Source organism: Pinus tabuliformis, chromosome 5_1, assembly GCF_031772625.1.
Source record: "Pinus tabuliformis cultivar Carrire ecotype Pingquan chromosome 5_1, CPIR1, whole genome shotgun sequence".
In the NCBI taxonomy this organism is placed as follows: domain Eukaryota; kingdom Viridiplantae; phylum Streptophyta; class Pinopsida; order Pinales; family Pinaceae; genus Pinus; species Pinus tabuliformis.
The window spans coordinates 979,749,959-979,765,654 of record NC_142305.1 but is presented as its reverse complement, the minus strand read 5'-3'; positions in this window follow the sequence as shown (position 1 = coordinate 979,765,654).

Sequence of the window (15,696 nt, the reverse complement as noted above, 5' to 3'; positions counted from 1 at the left end):
GTGTGGGGTTCCTATACCGGGGTATAATTTTCGCAGGACTTTTGGCCGCATTGAAATTTTGAGGATTTGGCAACTATAGTATTCATAAGGAAGGAGTAAAACTCCGCTCGGAGTTTTCAAAAAAAAAGTCTGAGATCTCCTGGGCTGCTTATTGGTGATCTAGCCCATCAGAATCAGGACGACGAGCTGAGCACGTTGGTACCATTCAATTCTTAGTGAAATTCTTTTTTAGGCGGTCCCATTTTCAAAAACATCAGGTCGGTGGATGGTAGAAACTAGAGCTCAAGCTATGGCCAACGAAAGGATGGACAAACTTGAAGAATCCTTGCAATCCCTCCACATTCAGTTTGACCGACTAAATAGCCTGATCACGAGCATAATCCCGAAGGGCAAGGAGGCAGCCCACGAGGAGGCGTATAATGGTAATGGACACAGTGAGGGTGAGTCTAGCCACTCTCCTCACGTCTGGCGCACCCACCAATAATCCCGTTAGCGACCTCCCAAGTTGGATATGCATAAATTCGACGGTTCTCACCTGGTAGCATGGATAGCACAAATGGAGCAGTATTTCAATCTGAATAACATCTTAGATGATGTGACTCAGCTTATGGTGGGGAGCATGTACTTGGACAATGAAAGGTGGCAATGGTGGGAATGGCATCAACGTTGCAATGGACCTTTTCTGGCTTGGACCAAATTCAAAAAAGCTCTTACAGACCGCTTTGACCAGGAATCTTCTTTTTTGGGTCATCTTACTAAGCTCCGACAGACTGGCACAGTGGATGAATATATTACAGCTTTTGAAGCCTTAGCCTTCCGCACTTGGGGTCTCTCAGATGTGTTCTACACAGAATGTTTTATCAGCGGTCTTAAAGAAGCCATCAAAGCCCAAGTCCTACTGCACCACCCTCCCACATGGACGGAGGCTTGCAAGGTAGCCCGTAACATGGAACGTGCATTAGCAGCCCAGTACAGTCTCCCAAATTTCTCCGCTAAAGGTCGCCCCCCACAGGCTCACAACATGACTCAAACACTTAAGGTCCAAAAGGTGTCACCTGCGGAAATGGCGAAAAGAAGAAAGCAAGGATTATGTTACTAGTGTGATGAAAAATACTCCCTAGGTCATAAATGCAAGGAGCCCAAATTTTTTCAAATTGATGCCATTGACTACAACTCAACAGAGGAAGATCCACCACTTGAGGAACATGAGGCGCTAGAAGAGGACAACCAAAAGCAGGGAAAATTTTAAGAACCCCCGCTAAATTTATAAATATAATAAATGGGCGAATCTCCATGGTATATAGGAAAAATGAAAGGCTATTTTTATCAATAATATAATATGTATATATAATTTTTTGGCGAATCTCTCACCAGGCATGGCGAATATTTTACTCAATTATAAAATCTTGTAAGATCTTGGCGAGTCTTTCACTAAATAATAAAACTTTGTAAAGTCCTAGTGAATCTTAGCATAGGCTACATGCTGGTTTAATTCCCCCATTTAAATAGGCTACATTCCAGGTGAATACCATGTGTCAATACCATGTGCCATTTTGGTGAATACCATGGGTCAATACCATGTGCCATTTTTATTTTTATTAATTCTAATATTAGGGTTAATAATGGTTTTTTGCATGGTATTAATAACAATCTAGTCCATGGTATTTGTCCCATAGTATTTTGGCCATAGGTTTCACCTAAATATAACCCATTTTTTGAGTGTTCGTAAATATAAGGTGACTTATGGAGTAAATATAAAAAAATGTTTTATTTGTTTCCATACCTCTCGTTTATTTATATTTTTATTAATTTACCATACCTCTTTTACAAATATGGTATTTGGCCCATAGGATTCACTTAAATAAAACCTCTTTCTTGAGCCTTCATAAATATAACGAGGGTTATGGACTAAATATAAAAAGAGGTTTTATTTATTTACGATACGTCTAGTTTATTTATATTTTTATTTATTTACCATACCTTTTGAGTAAGTTAAAAAGACGTTTTATTTATTTACCATACCTTCACTTTACTTATATTTTTATTTGTTTACACCCTTACATGTATATAAGGTGACTTATGGAGTAAATATAAAAAATGTTTTATTTATTTACCATACCTCTCATTTATTTATATTTTTATTAATTTACCATACCTCTTTTATAAATATGGTATTTGGCCCATAGGATTCACTTAAATAAAACCTATTCTTGAAAATGGGCGAATGGAAGGTTGTAAGTCCTAATTTCAAGGGCTAAATTTACCTTGTTTACCCTCTCCCTTAAAATAAGGTGGGCTATTTGAGGTTATTTGTAAAAATGTACTATGATACAAAATATTCGCCCACTAAAAATTTAAAACCCCTTAATTTCGCCAAAGGGCGAACATTCGCCCCTAAAATTATCCTTGACCAAAAGGACAATGTCTCTGACAAACCAGTTATTTCGCTGCATGCTTTGGCAGGGATTTCTTCACCTCAAACTCTCAAAATCAAAGGTTTTATTAAACATCGCCCAGTAGTAGTCCTGATTGATAGTGGAAGTACACATAATTTCATCCATCAAAAAGTCGCGGAAGCAGTGCATTTTTTTGTATGAGTAGTTTCTAACTTCCAAGTCCAAATTGCGGATGGGGGCACAATGAAATGTGAAGGCCGCTGTGAAAATTTCAAACTTCAAATGGGGGATTATCAGTCGAAAACCCACATGTTTTCCATACACATGGGAGGTTGCGACATTGTCCTCAGCGCTGAATGGCTCCGCTCCCTTGGGCCAATCACAATGGATTTCCAGGAGTTATATATGAGTTTTAAGCAGAACAACTACACACATACCCTCCCTGGACTCCAGGCGGGAGCTCCCTCTATCATCAGCTGGCATAGGATGGAAAAATTGCTAAAAAAGGGCCATCATGGAGTTATAGCTCAATTTAATGCCATCCAGGCAGTTGAAACCAAGTCTCTGCCAATTCATCCTGAGATGCAACAAATTTTAAATAACCATCTGCCGGTCTTTGACAAGCCTCATGAGCTTCCACCCTCGAGATGGGAACATTATCATAGCATCACCTTGGTTCCAGGGGCCCAACCCCCAAATGTGCGCCCATACAGATATCCGTTCACCCAAAAGAATCAAATAGAAAAAATAATCAAGGAACTTTTGGAAGCAAGTGTCATTCGTCCCAGCATTAGTCCTTATTCATCACCGGTGTTCATGGTGCTCAAGAAAGACGGGGAGTGGCGGATGTGTCCAGACTTCAGGGCCCTCAATAAGTTGACAATCAAAGATAAATTTCCCATCCCGGTGGTTGACGATTTGCTGGATGAACTCAATGGGGCTCAATTCTTCACTAAGCTGGATCTTCGCTCAGGCTACCACCAAATTCGCATGAAGGAAGTCGACATTCCAAAGACCGCTTTCAAAACTCATGAAGGCCATTATGAGTTCCTGGTCATGCCATTCGGTCTTTGTAATGCCCCCTCTACTTTTCAGAGCCTTATGAACCACATTCTCAAACCATATCTCAGGAAATTTGCCCTTGTCTTCTTCGAAGACATCCTCATCTATAGTTGCACTTGGGCCGCACATCTTCAGCATGTAGATCTACTCTTGCAACTGCTCCACAAGCATAAATTATTTGTCAAGATGTCCAAGTGTTCGTTTGGCATGGAAGAAGTTGAGTATTTGGGCCACATTGTGGGGCATGAAGGTGTCAAGGTGGACCCCAAAAATATCCAGGCAATGCAGGATTGGCCTCAACCTAAGACCTTGAAGAGCTTGAGAGGATTTTTGGGTCTCACAAGATATTATCGTAAATGTGTCCACAACTATGGTCGCATAGCGAAGCCCCTCACTCAACTCCTAAAGAAAAATTCATTCTTCTGGAATGAGGAAGCACAACAGGCATTTAGAGCTCTAAAAAATGCCATGTGTTCCACTCCAGTCTTAGCACTACCTGACTTCACCAAATCTTTTGTCATTGAATGTGATGCTTCGGGTACAGGTATTGGGGCGGTCTTAATGCAGGAAGGGCGACCTTTGGCCTTCACAAGCCAACAACTAAGTGGGAAGAATCTGGGCCAATCTACCTACGAGAAGGAAATGATGGTCATCTTACATGCAGTAGAGACTTGGCAACCTTACTTATTGGGGCGACGTTTCCAAATCTGCACAAATCATCACAGTATTAAATATTTTTTGGAGCAACGCCTATCCTCCCCACAACAAAATAAATGTCTCGCCAAAATGCTGGGATATGATTATGAGATCATTTACAAGAAAGGGAAAGACAATAGTGTAGCAAATGCCTTATCTCGCCAATTTGAGGAAAGTACTCTGCTAGAAATTTCCCTCTCCATTCCAGAATGGATAGAAGAGGCTCGCAGGGAATGGTTTTCACATCCCGGGCTCTCCCAAATCATTTCTCCATTGCAGGTATATCCAAATTCCACCAAGGGCTACTCGTGGCAGGATGATATTCTTCGCTATAGGGACAGAGTCGTAATATCACCAACATCCACCCTCAAAAGTCACATTTTGGTAGAATTGCACTCATCCCCCATTGAAGGACACTCAGGCTTTCAGATGACGTATGCTCACACCAGAAGATAATTTTTATGGACTGGCATGAAAAAGGACATCCTTACTTTCGTAGCATAATGCGATGTTTGTCAACGCCACAAAGGGGAGACCGTCAACACACGAGGCACATTACAACCGTTGCCCATCTCGACATTAATTTGGACGGAGGTTTCTATGGATTTCATTATAGGTCTTCCAAATTCAGGAAACAAGTCAGTCATCATGGTGGTTGTGGACCGACTTTTGAAGTATGCTCATTTCTGTGCCCTACCCCACCCGTTTAAACAAACATTGGTTGCTCAATCTTTCATGGATCAGATCTTCAAATTGCATGGCATGCCCACTTCTATTGTGTCCGATCGCAACCCGATCTTCACCAGTAATTTTTTGCAGGAACTCTTCAGGATATAAGGCACTCAACTAAAACTCAATACTTCCTATCACCCGCAAACGGATGGTCAAACTGAAGCCATCAACAAATGTCTAGAAACCTACCTTAGGTGTTTCACTTCAGAAAAGCAACATCTTTGGGTACAGTGGTTACCTCTGGCTGAATGGTGGTATAACACCAACTATCATGCCACCACCAAAATGACTCCCTATGAAGCAGTATATGGTCAACTCCCTCCTTCCCCTACTTCTTATCTCAAGGGGTGCTCAAAAGTACAAGCAGTGGATCAACTCCTACAACACCGCGCAACCATGTTCGCCCATCTTAGAGAGAATCTTCATCAAGCTGAAAACCGCATGAAGCAACAGGTAGACCAGCATCGCTCAGAGCGCCAATTTCAAGAAGGGGATCAGGTCTTTTTGAGGCTTCAACCATATAAGCAAACATCACTCAAAGACAAGGGTTGTCATAAACTATCTCCAAAATTCTACGGGCCATATCAAGTGCTTCAGCGCATTGGAGAAGTGGCTTACAAGTTGTCTTTTCCACCTACTTCAAAAATCCATCCAGTTTTCCATGTCTCATGCCTCAAGAAAGTGATTGGGAACAATTGCAGAATTCAAACCAGTCTACCCGAATTGGACGAAGAAGGGTCAATCTGGCCCCAACCTGGACAGGTCCTAGACACACGAGACAGGCACTTGTGGGGCCGCATGATTAGGGAAGTCCTCGTCAAGTGGAAAGACACCTCTCCGGAAGATGCAACTTGGGAACCAGCCACTATTCTTCAGCAGTTTCCGCAGCTTCAGCCTTGAGGACAAGGCTAGTCTTAAGGGGGAGGGCATGTTAGGGTCCCACCCTAACCCCCTTATTTATGTAATGGGATCAAGTCATAGTCAAGAGTCAATAAAGCCCATATTAATAATTGTAAGTGGTTAACCCGCAATTAATGACGGGACCACAGTTAGTTGCAAATGGGTCGTAGTATTAGATAGATGGTATTAATAAAACCCATGGTATTGATCCTTGGTATTGCATGTGAGTCATATATAAAGGATAGAGACTCCCTGCGAGGAGCATCATGTATTATTTTTGTATCGAGCTCTGCTCTATTGGAGGTTGCCCCCTCGAAGAGGCCAGTGAACATGCTTTCTGAATAATAATATATTTGCTGTTGTCTCTCACTGTTCTATGTTCTGGGTATCTTTCTTCGCATATTTTGTATTTGGGTATCTTTTTCAGGTTAAGAGCATATCAAGTGGTATCAGAGCACTTTCCAGGGCCGGTGGGATCTCCATTTCGTAGCAATTTTTTTTTTGGCAAAGACGTGTTCCGACGTCTTTAAACCATGGGATCTGTAGTTGAGCACATAAACCTGCGGATTTGGGGAGGCATGCACGCAGGAAATACAAGAGGTGGTCACGCTCATTGGACTCCCTTGTAACCCCTGTGGGTACCCCTTCGAGTAGTAGCGCATTAGACAGAACTGCGTACGGACTGTCTTCCAAGTACCTTCTAGGTATATCGGAAGCCCCTTAGCTCCTCTGCAACCTCGCCATAGATAAACCTTCGGTCGTCTTGCTGCTACAGTACACTGAGAATAGCACTCAGAGAGATTACTTGCCCGTACGATAGGGTAGTCTGGTTGTACGGCTAAGGGTACGATTGATCCTCCTTAGTTAGAGCCCTGAAACATTGGGCCGAGTACTACTGTCAGACCCTTATGTATATTGCGATCTGTAGCACCTGACACTCCTCGAGACCATAGTTCCCTTTTCTATATGGGGATCACGCATCATATCTACCAGATCAGCGCGCAAAGAGGTGCAGGAGTAGCAGACATCAGTCCCGCAGTTCTGAGTTAGCAGACCAGCCATTCCGATCTATTAGATCCATCAGATCCGCAGCAGTAGTCTGTTCCGCCGCCCAGAGCTATCCAATCTGCCATTAAGATCTCTCAGATCTACCAGATCTAAGTAGTTGTGTGGGGTTCCTATATCGGGGTATAATTTTCACAGGACTTTTGGCCGCATTGAAATTTTGAGGATTTGGCAACTACAGTATTCATAAGGAAGGAGTAAAACTCCGTCAGGAGTTTTCAAAAAAAAAAAAAAAAAAGTCTGAGATCTCCTGGGGTGCTTATTGGTGATCTAGCCCATCAGAATCAGGACAACGAGCTGAGCACGGTGGTACCATTCAATTCTTAGTGAAAAAAAAATTTTAGGCAGTCCCAATTTTCAAAAACATCAGGTCGGTGCATGGTAGAAACTTGAGCTCAAGCTATGGCCAATGAAAGGATGGACAAACTTGAAGAATCCTTGCAATCCCTCCACATTCAGTTTGACCGACTAAATAGCCTGATCACGAGCATAATCCCGAAGGGCAAGGAGGCAGCCCACGAGGAGGCGTATAATGGCAATGGACACAGTGAGGGTGAGTCTAGCCACTCTCCTCACGTCTGGCGCACCCACCAATAATCCCGTTAGCGACCTCCCAAGTTGGATATGCATAAATTCAACGGTTCTCACCTGGCAGCAGGGATAGCACAAATGGAGCAGTATTTCAATCTGAATAACATCTTAGATGATGTGACTCAGCTTATGGTGGGGAGCATGTACTTGGACAATGAAAGGTGGCAATGGTGGGAATGGCATCAACGTTGCAATGGACCTTTTCTGGCTTGGACCAAATTCAAAAAATCTCTTACAGACTGCTTTGACCAGGAATCTTCTTTTTTGGGTCATCTTACTAAGCTCCGACAGACTGACACAGTGGATGAATATATTACAGCTTTTGAAGCCTTAGCCTTCCGCACTTGGGGTCTCTCAGATGTGTTCTACACGGAATGTTTTATCAGCGGTCTTAAAGAAGCCATCAAAGCCCAAGTCCTACTACACCACCCTCCCACATGGACGGAGGCTTGCAAGGTAGCTCGTAACATGGAACGTGCATTAGCAGCCCAGTACAGTCTCCCAAATTTCTCCGCTAAAGGTCGCCCCCCACAGGCTCACAACATGACTCAAACACTTAAGGTCCAAAAGGTGTCACCTGCGGAAATGGCGGAAAGAAGAAAGCAAGGATTATGTTACTAGTGTGATGAAAAATACTCCCCAGGTCATAAATGCAAGGAGCCCAAATTTTTTCAAACTAATGCCACTGACTACAGCTCAACAGAGGAAGATCCACCACTTGAGGAACATGAGGCGCTAGAAGAGGACAACCAAAAGGACAATGTCTCTGACGAACCAGTTATTTCGCCGCATGCTTTGGCAGGGATTTCTTCACCTCAAACTCTCAAAATCAGAGGTTTTATTAAACATTGCCTAGTAGTAGTCCTGATTGATAGTGGAAGTACACATAATTTCATCCATCAAAAAGTCGCAGAAGTAGTGCATTGATTTGTACGAGTAGTTTCTAACTTCCAAGTCCAAATTGTGGATGGGGGCACAATGAAATGTGAAGGCCGCTGTGAAAATGTCAAACTTCAAATGGGGGATTATCAGTCGAAAACCCACATGTTTTCCATACACATGGGAGGTTGCGACATTGTCCTCGGCGCTGAATGGCTCCGCACTCTTGGGCCAATCACAATGGATTTCCAGGATTTATATATGAGTTTTAAGCAGAACAACTACACACATACCCTTCGTGGACTCCAGGCGGGAGCTCCCTCTATCATCAGCTGGCATAGGATGGAAAAATTGCTAAAAAAGGGCCATCATGGAGTTATAGCTCAATTTAATGCCATCCAGGCAGTCAAAACCAAGTCTCTGCCAATTCATCCTGAGATGCAACAAATTTTAAATAACCATCTACCGGTCTTTGACAAGCCTCATGAGCTTCCACCCTTGAGAGGGGAACATGATCATAGCATCACCTTGGTTACAGGGGCCCAACCCCCAAATGTGTGCCCATACAGATATCCGTGCACCCAAAAGAATGAAATAGAAAAAATAATCAAGGAACTTTCGGAAGCAAGTGTCATTCATCCTAGCATTAGTCCTTATTCATCACCGGTGGTCATGGTGCTCAAAAAAGATGGGGATTGGCGGATGTGTCCAGACTTCAGGGCCCTCAATAAGTTGACAATCAAAGATAAATTTCCCATCCCTGTGGTTGACGATTTGTTGGATGAACTCAATGGGGCTCAATTCTTCACTAAGCTGGATCTTTGCTCAGGCTACCACCAAATTCGCATGAAGGAATTCGACATTCCAAAGACCGCTTTTAGAACTCATGAAGGCCATTATGAGTTCCTGGTCATGCCATTCGGTCTTTGTAATGCCCCCTCTACTTTTCAGAGCCTTATGAACCACATTCTCAAACCATATCTCAGGAAATTTGTCCTTGTCTTCTTCGATGAAATCCTCATCTATAGTTGCACTTGGGCCACACATCTTCAGCATGTAGATCTACTCTTACAACCGCTCCGCAAGCATAAATTATTTGTCAAGATGTCCAAGTGTTCGTTTGGCATGGAAGAAGTTGAGTATTTGGGCCACATTGTGGGGCGTGAAGGTGTTAAAGTGGACCCCAAAAATATCCAGGCAATGCAGGATTGGCCTCAACCTAAGACCTTGAAGAGCTTGAGAGGATTTTTGGGTCTCACAGGCTATTATCGTAAATTTTTCCGCAACTATGGTTGCATATTGAAGCCCCTCACTCAAATCCTAAAGAAAAATTCATTCTTATGGAATGAGGAAGCACAACAGGCATTTAGAGCTCTAAAAAATGCCATGTGTTCCACTCCAGTCTTAGCACTACCTGACTTCACCAAATCTTTTGCCATTGAATGTGATGCTTTGGGTACAGGTATTGGGGCGGTCTTAATGCAAGAAGGGCGACCTTTGGCCTTCACAAGCCAACAACTAAGTGGGAAGAATCTGGGCCAATCTACCTACGAGAAGGAAATGATGGCCATCTTACATGTAGTAGAGACTTGTTGACCTTACTTATTGGGGCGACGTTTCCAAATCCGCACAGATCATCACATTATTAAATATTTTTTGGAGCAACGCCTATCCTCCCCACAACAAAATAAATGTCTCGCCAAAATGCTGGGATATGATTATGAGATCATTTACAAGAAAGGGAAAGACAATAGTGTAGCAGATGCCTTATCTCGCCAATTTGAGGAGGAAAGTACTCTACTAGCAATTTCCCTCCCCATTCCAGAATGGATTGAAGAGGCTCGCAGGGAATGGTTTTCACATCCTGGGCTCTCCCAACTCATTTCTCAATTGCAGGTAGATCCAAATTCCACCAAGGGCTACTCGTGGTAGGCTGATATTCTTCGCTACAGAGACAGAGTCGTAATATCACCAACATCCACCCTCAAAAGTCGCATTTTGGCAGAATTGCACTCATCCCCCATTGCAGGACACTCAGGCTTTCAGAAGACGTATGCTTGCACCAGAAGATCATTTTTTTGGACTGGCATGAAAAATGACATCCTTACTTTCGTAGCAAAATGCGATGTCTATCAACGCCACAAAGGGGAGACCGTTAACACAACAGGCACATTACAACCGTTGCCCATCTCGGCATCAATTTGGACGGAGGTTTCTATGGATTTCATTATAGGTCTTCCAAAGTCAGGAAACAAGTCAGTCATCATGGTGGTTGTGGACCGACTTTCGAAGTATGCTCATTTCTGTGCCCTACCCCACCTGTTTACACCAACTTTGGTCGCTCAATCTTTCATGGATCATATCTTCAAATTGCATGGCATGCCCACTTCTATTGTGTCCGATTGTGACTCGATCTTCATTAGTAATTTTTTGCAGGAACTCTTCAGGATACAAGGCACTCAACTAAAACTCAATACTTCCTATCACCCACAAACGGATGGTCAAACTGAAGCCATCAACAAATGTCTAGAAACCTACCTTAGGTGTTTCACTTCAGAAAAGCAACATCTTTGGGTACAGTGGTTACCTCTGGCTGAATGGTGGTATAACACCAACTATCATGCCACCACCAAAATGACTCCCTATGAAGCAGTATATGGTCAACTCCCTCCTTCCCCTACTTCTTATCTCAAGGGGTGCTCAAAAGTACAAGCAGTGGATCAAATCCTACAACACCGCGCAACCATGATCACCCATCTTAGAGAGAATCTTCATCAAGCTCAAAACCGCATGAAGCAACAGGTAGACCAGCATCGCTCAGAGCGCGAATTTCAAGAAGGGGATCAGGTCTTTTTGAGGCTGCAACCATGTAAGAAAACATCACACAAAGACAAGGGTTGTCAGAAACTATCTCCAAAATTCTACGGACCATATCAAGTACTTCAACGCATTGGAGAAGTGGCTTACAAGTTGGCTTTGCCACCTACTTCAAAAATCCGTCTAGTTTTCCATGTCTCATGCCTCAAGAAAGTGATTGGGAACAATTGCAGAATTCAAACCAGTCTACCTGAATTGGACGAAGAAGGGTCAATCTGGCCCCAACCTAAACAGGTCCTAGACACACGAGACAGGCACTTGCGGGGCCGCATGATTAGGGAAGTCCTCGTCAAGTGGAAAGACACCTCTCCGGAAGATGCAACTTGGGAACCAGCCACTATTATTCAGCAGTTTCCGTAGCTTCAGCCTTGATGACAAGGCTAGTCTTAAGGGGGAGGGCATGTTAGGGTCCCACCCTAACCCCCTTATTTATGTAATGGGATCGAGTCATAGTCAAGAGTCAATAAAGCCCATATTAATAATTGTAAGTGGTTAACCCGCAATTAATGACGGGACCACAGTTAGTTTCAAATGGGTCGTAGTATTAGATAGATGGTATTAATAAAACCCATGGTATTGATCCTTGGTATTGCACGTATGAGTCATATATAAAGGATAGAGACTCCCTGTGAGGAGCATCGTGTCTTATTTTTGTATCGAGCTCTGCTCTATTGGAGGTTGCCCCCTCGAAGAGGCCAGTGAACATTGCTTTCTGAATAATAAAATATTTGTTGTTGTCTCTCACTGTTCTATGTTCTGGTTATCTTTCTTCGCATATTCTGTATTTGGGTATCTTTTGCAGGTTAAGAGCATAACAGACTTCATCGTGATATTGCTTCAACATCAAATAGAGATTTTGCTGGATGGTTTATTCATTATGACATCTTTGTAGAGTTGAATCAGTTATTTACATCTTGATATCTCCAAGGCCTTCATTGGTGTCAAGGGTCATTTGATATTTTTCTTCCTTTGTCAGAGTTTTCATGCCTTCTTTCGGGAGATGTATTTAGTGGATCTTTATCAGATAGTGATTCTTCATTACCATGGTGTTCTTCACATGCTTGATCTCTTTCTTCATTTGCTTCTTCTTGGATTGATTAATCAACCACCTTATACTCCTTATGGGAGCACTTCTTCATGTTGACCTTCATTGCACTGTAGTACACGCCTTCGAGAATGTCATTGGTGAAAGAGATCCTTTTATAATTGATCATTCTTTAGAACTATTCCAATGACCCAATAATATATATGATTACATGACTTAAACTTTGATGCATACATATCTCATCTTGATTCTTCTTTGACCATTTTGGGTTCATTATATTTTCATTGGTGTGGACTTTCTTGCTTCATCTTTTCTTACATACATATCATCCTTTTCTTGAATCCCATTAATGGGACTCCCAATGAGACATCTGCTCTTGTTTATGAACCTTCTTTTAAAGATTCTATCAGAGGATCTTGAAGACCCTTACCCTGCAAATGTTTCTTTTTTTATGATGGAGGCCTTCTAATATTTTTAATCATGATCAATTATTCTTTCATTGTGGATGAGGTCCTATAATAGGTATGCTCCTTCTACATGAATATATTGAGCTATATATACCATGATCCTATATTCTAGAAGATATCTTTAACCATGCATTATATTCTATTTCTACATGCTCCTATACTACTCAAAACTTTGAAAAATACTTTAAGTAAAGAGGTTGACTTAGTCATAGTAGAGATCTAGAGGATCTTCCTTATTCTGTTTCTTGTCTTCTTCTTTCACTTCTTGAGTTACATGAGCTTCTTCCCTTTTTCTCTTGTTGTTGTTGTCCTTCTTAAGTTTTTTTATGCGACCAACTCACAAAATAGAAGAAAATATAGAGCAACGACTTCAAATCAACCTCTTCAAGGGGGAAACCTCCTTTACATTACACAAATGAACAATTGTTTGATGATACAAATGACAAGACCTCCTTTCTATATATAGGAGTCTAAGGGGTCACAATATAGTCAAATCCGACATAACAATAATAAAGTAAGGGCACAACAATAACAATAATGGGCTTCTATGTGGCACAATAATAACAAAATGGGGACAACATGGGCACAAAAATAACAATAAGTGGATACAATGATAATAATAATAAAGGAATACACCAGTATTATAGGGGCCTAACACGATCCTCTCCTTCAGAAAAGTGTTGTCCTAAAAATTGAGTAGTTCTAGATGCTTCTTTATTAAATTCTCATCCTCCCATGTGGAATCTTCAACGGGTAAGTTCTTCCACTTGATGAGATACCCTGAAATTAATCAATTTCATAGTTATCGAGTTCTTATTTTTGTGTTTGCTTCATGTTCCAATATGATTTTTCCTTCCTCATCAAGTTCTGGAAATATTGTTTGAACTGAGAGCTTGTCACCTATAACCTTCTTTAAGCATGAAACATGGAAAACTGGGTGCACTTGGGAAGTTGTAGGAAGCTCCAATTTGGATGCCATAGTACCAATATTTTGCAACACCTTGTACGGACCATAATAATTTTTTGATAATTTATTATCCTTCTTAGCTTGCTTGAGGGACATTTGTTTGTATGGTTGTAGCTGTAGAAATACCCTGTCACCTACATCAAAACTTCTTTCGCTACGATGTTGATCTGCCTGTTGTTCGATTCTATTATGTGCCAAAGTGAGGTTATCCTTTAAGAGTTGGATAACTTGTTGTTGATGCTCGATGTGATATTCCACGGCTTAAACCTTAGAATTTTCTCTTAAGTATGATGTGATGGACGATGGATGATATCCATAAAGTGCCATAAATGGGGTCATTTTTTCTACAATATGGAAGGAAGTGTTATGCCACCATTCAGCCAGAGGCAACCATTTGAACCATTGTGTTTATTTATCATATACAAAGCAACGAAGATATCCTTCCAAACATGTATTCACTATCTCAATTTGCCCATCAGATTGAGGATGATATGATGAGTTATGAGCTAACTAAGTACCCATAAAAGAAAATAATTTTGTCCTAAAATTTCTAGTGAAAATGGGATCTTTGTCACTTTTTATTGTTCCCATAAATGCAGTAGCAACTATACTAGATTTAAAGGGATGAGATAATGCACAAAAGTGTGCATACTTGGTAAGTCCATCAACTACCACCATGATGACACTCTTTCCTTCAGACTTGGATAAACCCATGATAAAATCCATTGAAACCTCCTCCCAATGTTGACTTGGAATGGATAAAGGTTGTAATAGACCTGGGGTCTTAATTGTTTCAACTTTATTTTATTAGAAAACCAAACATTCCACCAAAAAATTTTGAATATCAGATTTAAGGCCATGCCAAAAAAAAATCATTCTTAACCCTATGTTAAGTTTTTAAAAATCCTGAGTGCCCTCCTAAGGGAGAGGTGTGCAATTCCATAAGAATCTTTTGTTTGAGTTGGGAATTCTTACAGAGGTATAAGTGATCTTTGTACCATAACGAATCCTTTTTCCATTTAAATGTATCAGATGTACTGGGGTCTTGTTGTAACTTTTGAATGAGTGCCCACACTTCTTCATCATTCTTCCATTCATACCTTTCTTTGTTTATTCAATCTAGTTTGATAATAGAAATGGCGCAAAGAAATGCTTCCATATCCTCTTCCTTTCTTGAGAGTGCATCTACAACAACATTTTGCTTCCCTTTTTTGTAGATGATTTAAAATTCATAACCCAACATCTTTGTGACCCATTTGTGTTGCTCTTCTGAAGATAATCTTTGTTCTAAAAAGTATTAAGACTATCGTGATCTGTTTTTACCTTGAAGTGTCTTCCCATTAGGAAAGGTCGTCATTTCTTAAGTGCATGTAGTATTGCCAATATTTGCTTCTCATAAATAGCTTTGTGTAAATACTTTCCTTTGATTGGACGACTTTCGAAAGAAATGGGCCTCTCGTCTTGCATTAAAACAACACCAATTCGAAAGAAATGGGTCTTTCTTCTTGCATTAAAACAACACCAATTCAATTTCCTGGGGCATCACATTCCACAATAAATGTTTTTGTGAAGTTTGGCATAACTAAGACCAGTGCTTGGCACATTTCCTCTTTAAGATGTTCAAAGGATTTTATTTCTTCTGGAGTCCAAGAAAATGCATCTTTCTTCAGTAATGTTGTAAGAGGTGTTGCTATTCTCCCATAAATCTTAACAAACTTGCGATAATACCCTGTTAACCCAAGAAATACTCGTAGATGCTTTATGTATGTGGGTATTTTCCATTCCTTAATGGCTTTAATTTTTCTAGGGTCTACCTTAACACCTTCATGAGATATAATATGACCCAAATATTCCACCTCTTGTACTCCAAAGAAACATTTGGAGGTTTTTGCATATAATTGTTTCTTCTCCAATTGTTTGAGCACTCTATCAACATGTTGAACATTATCCTTCTAAGACTTGTTGTAGATTAGTATATTATCAAAAAATACTAACATAATTTTTCTAAGGAAGGGTTTG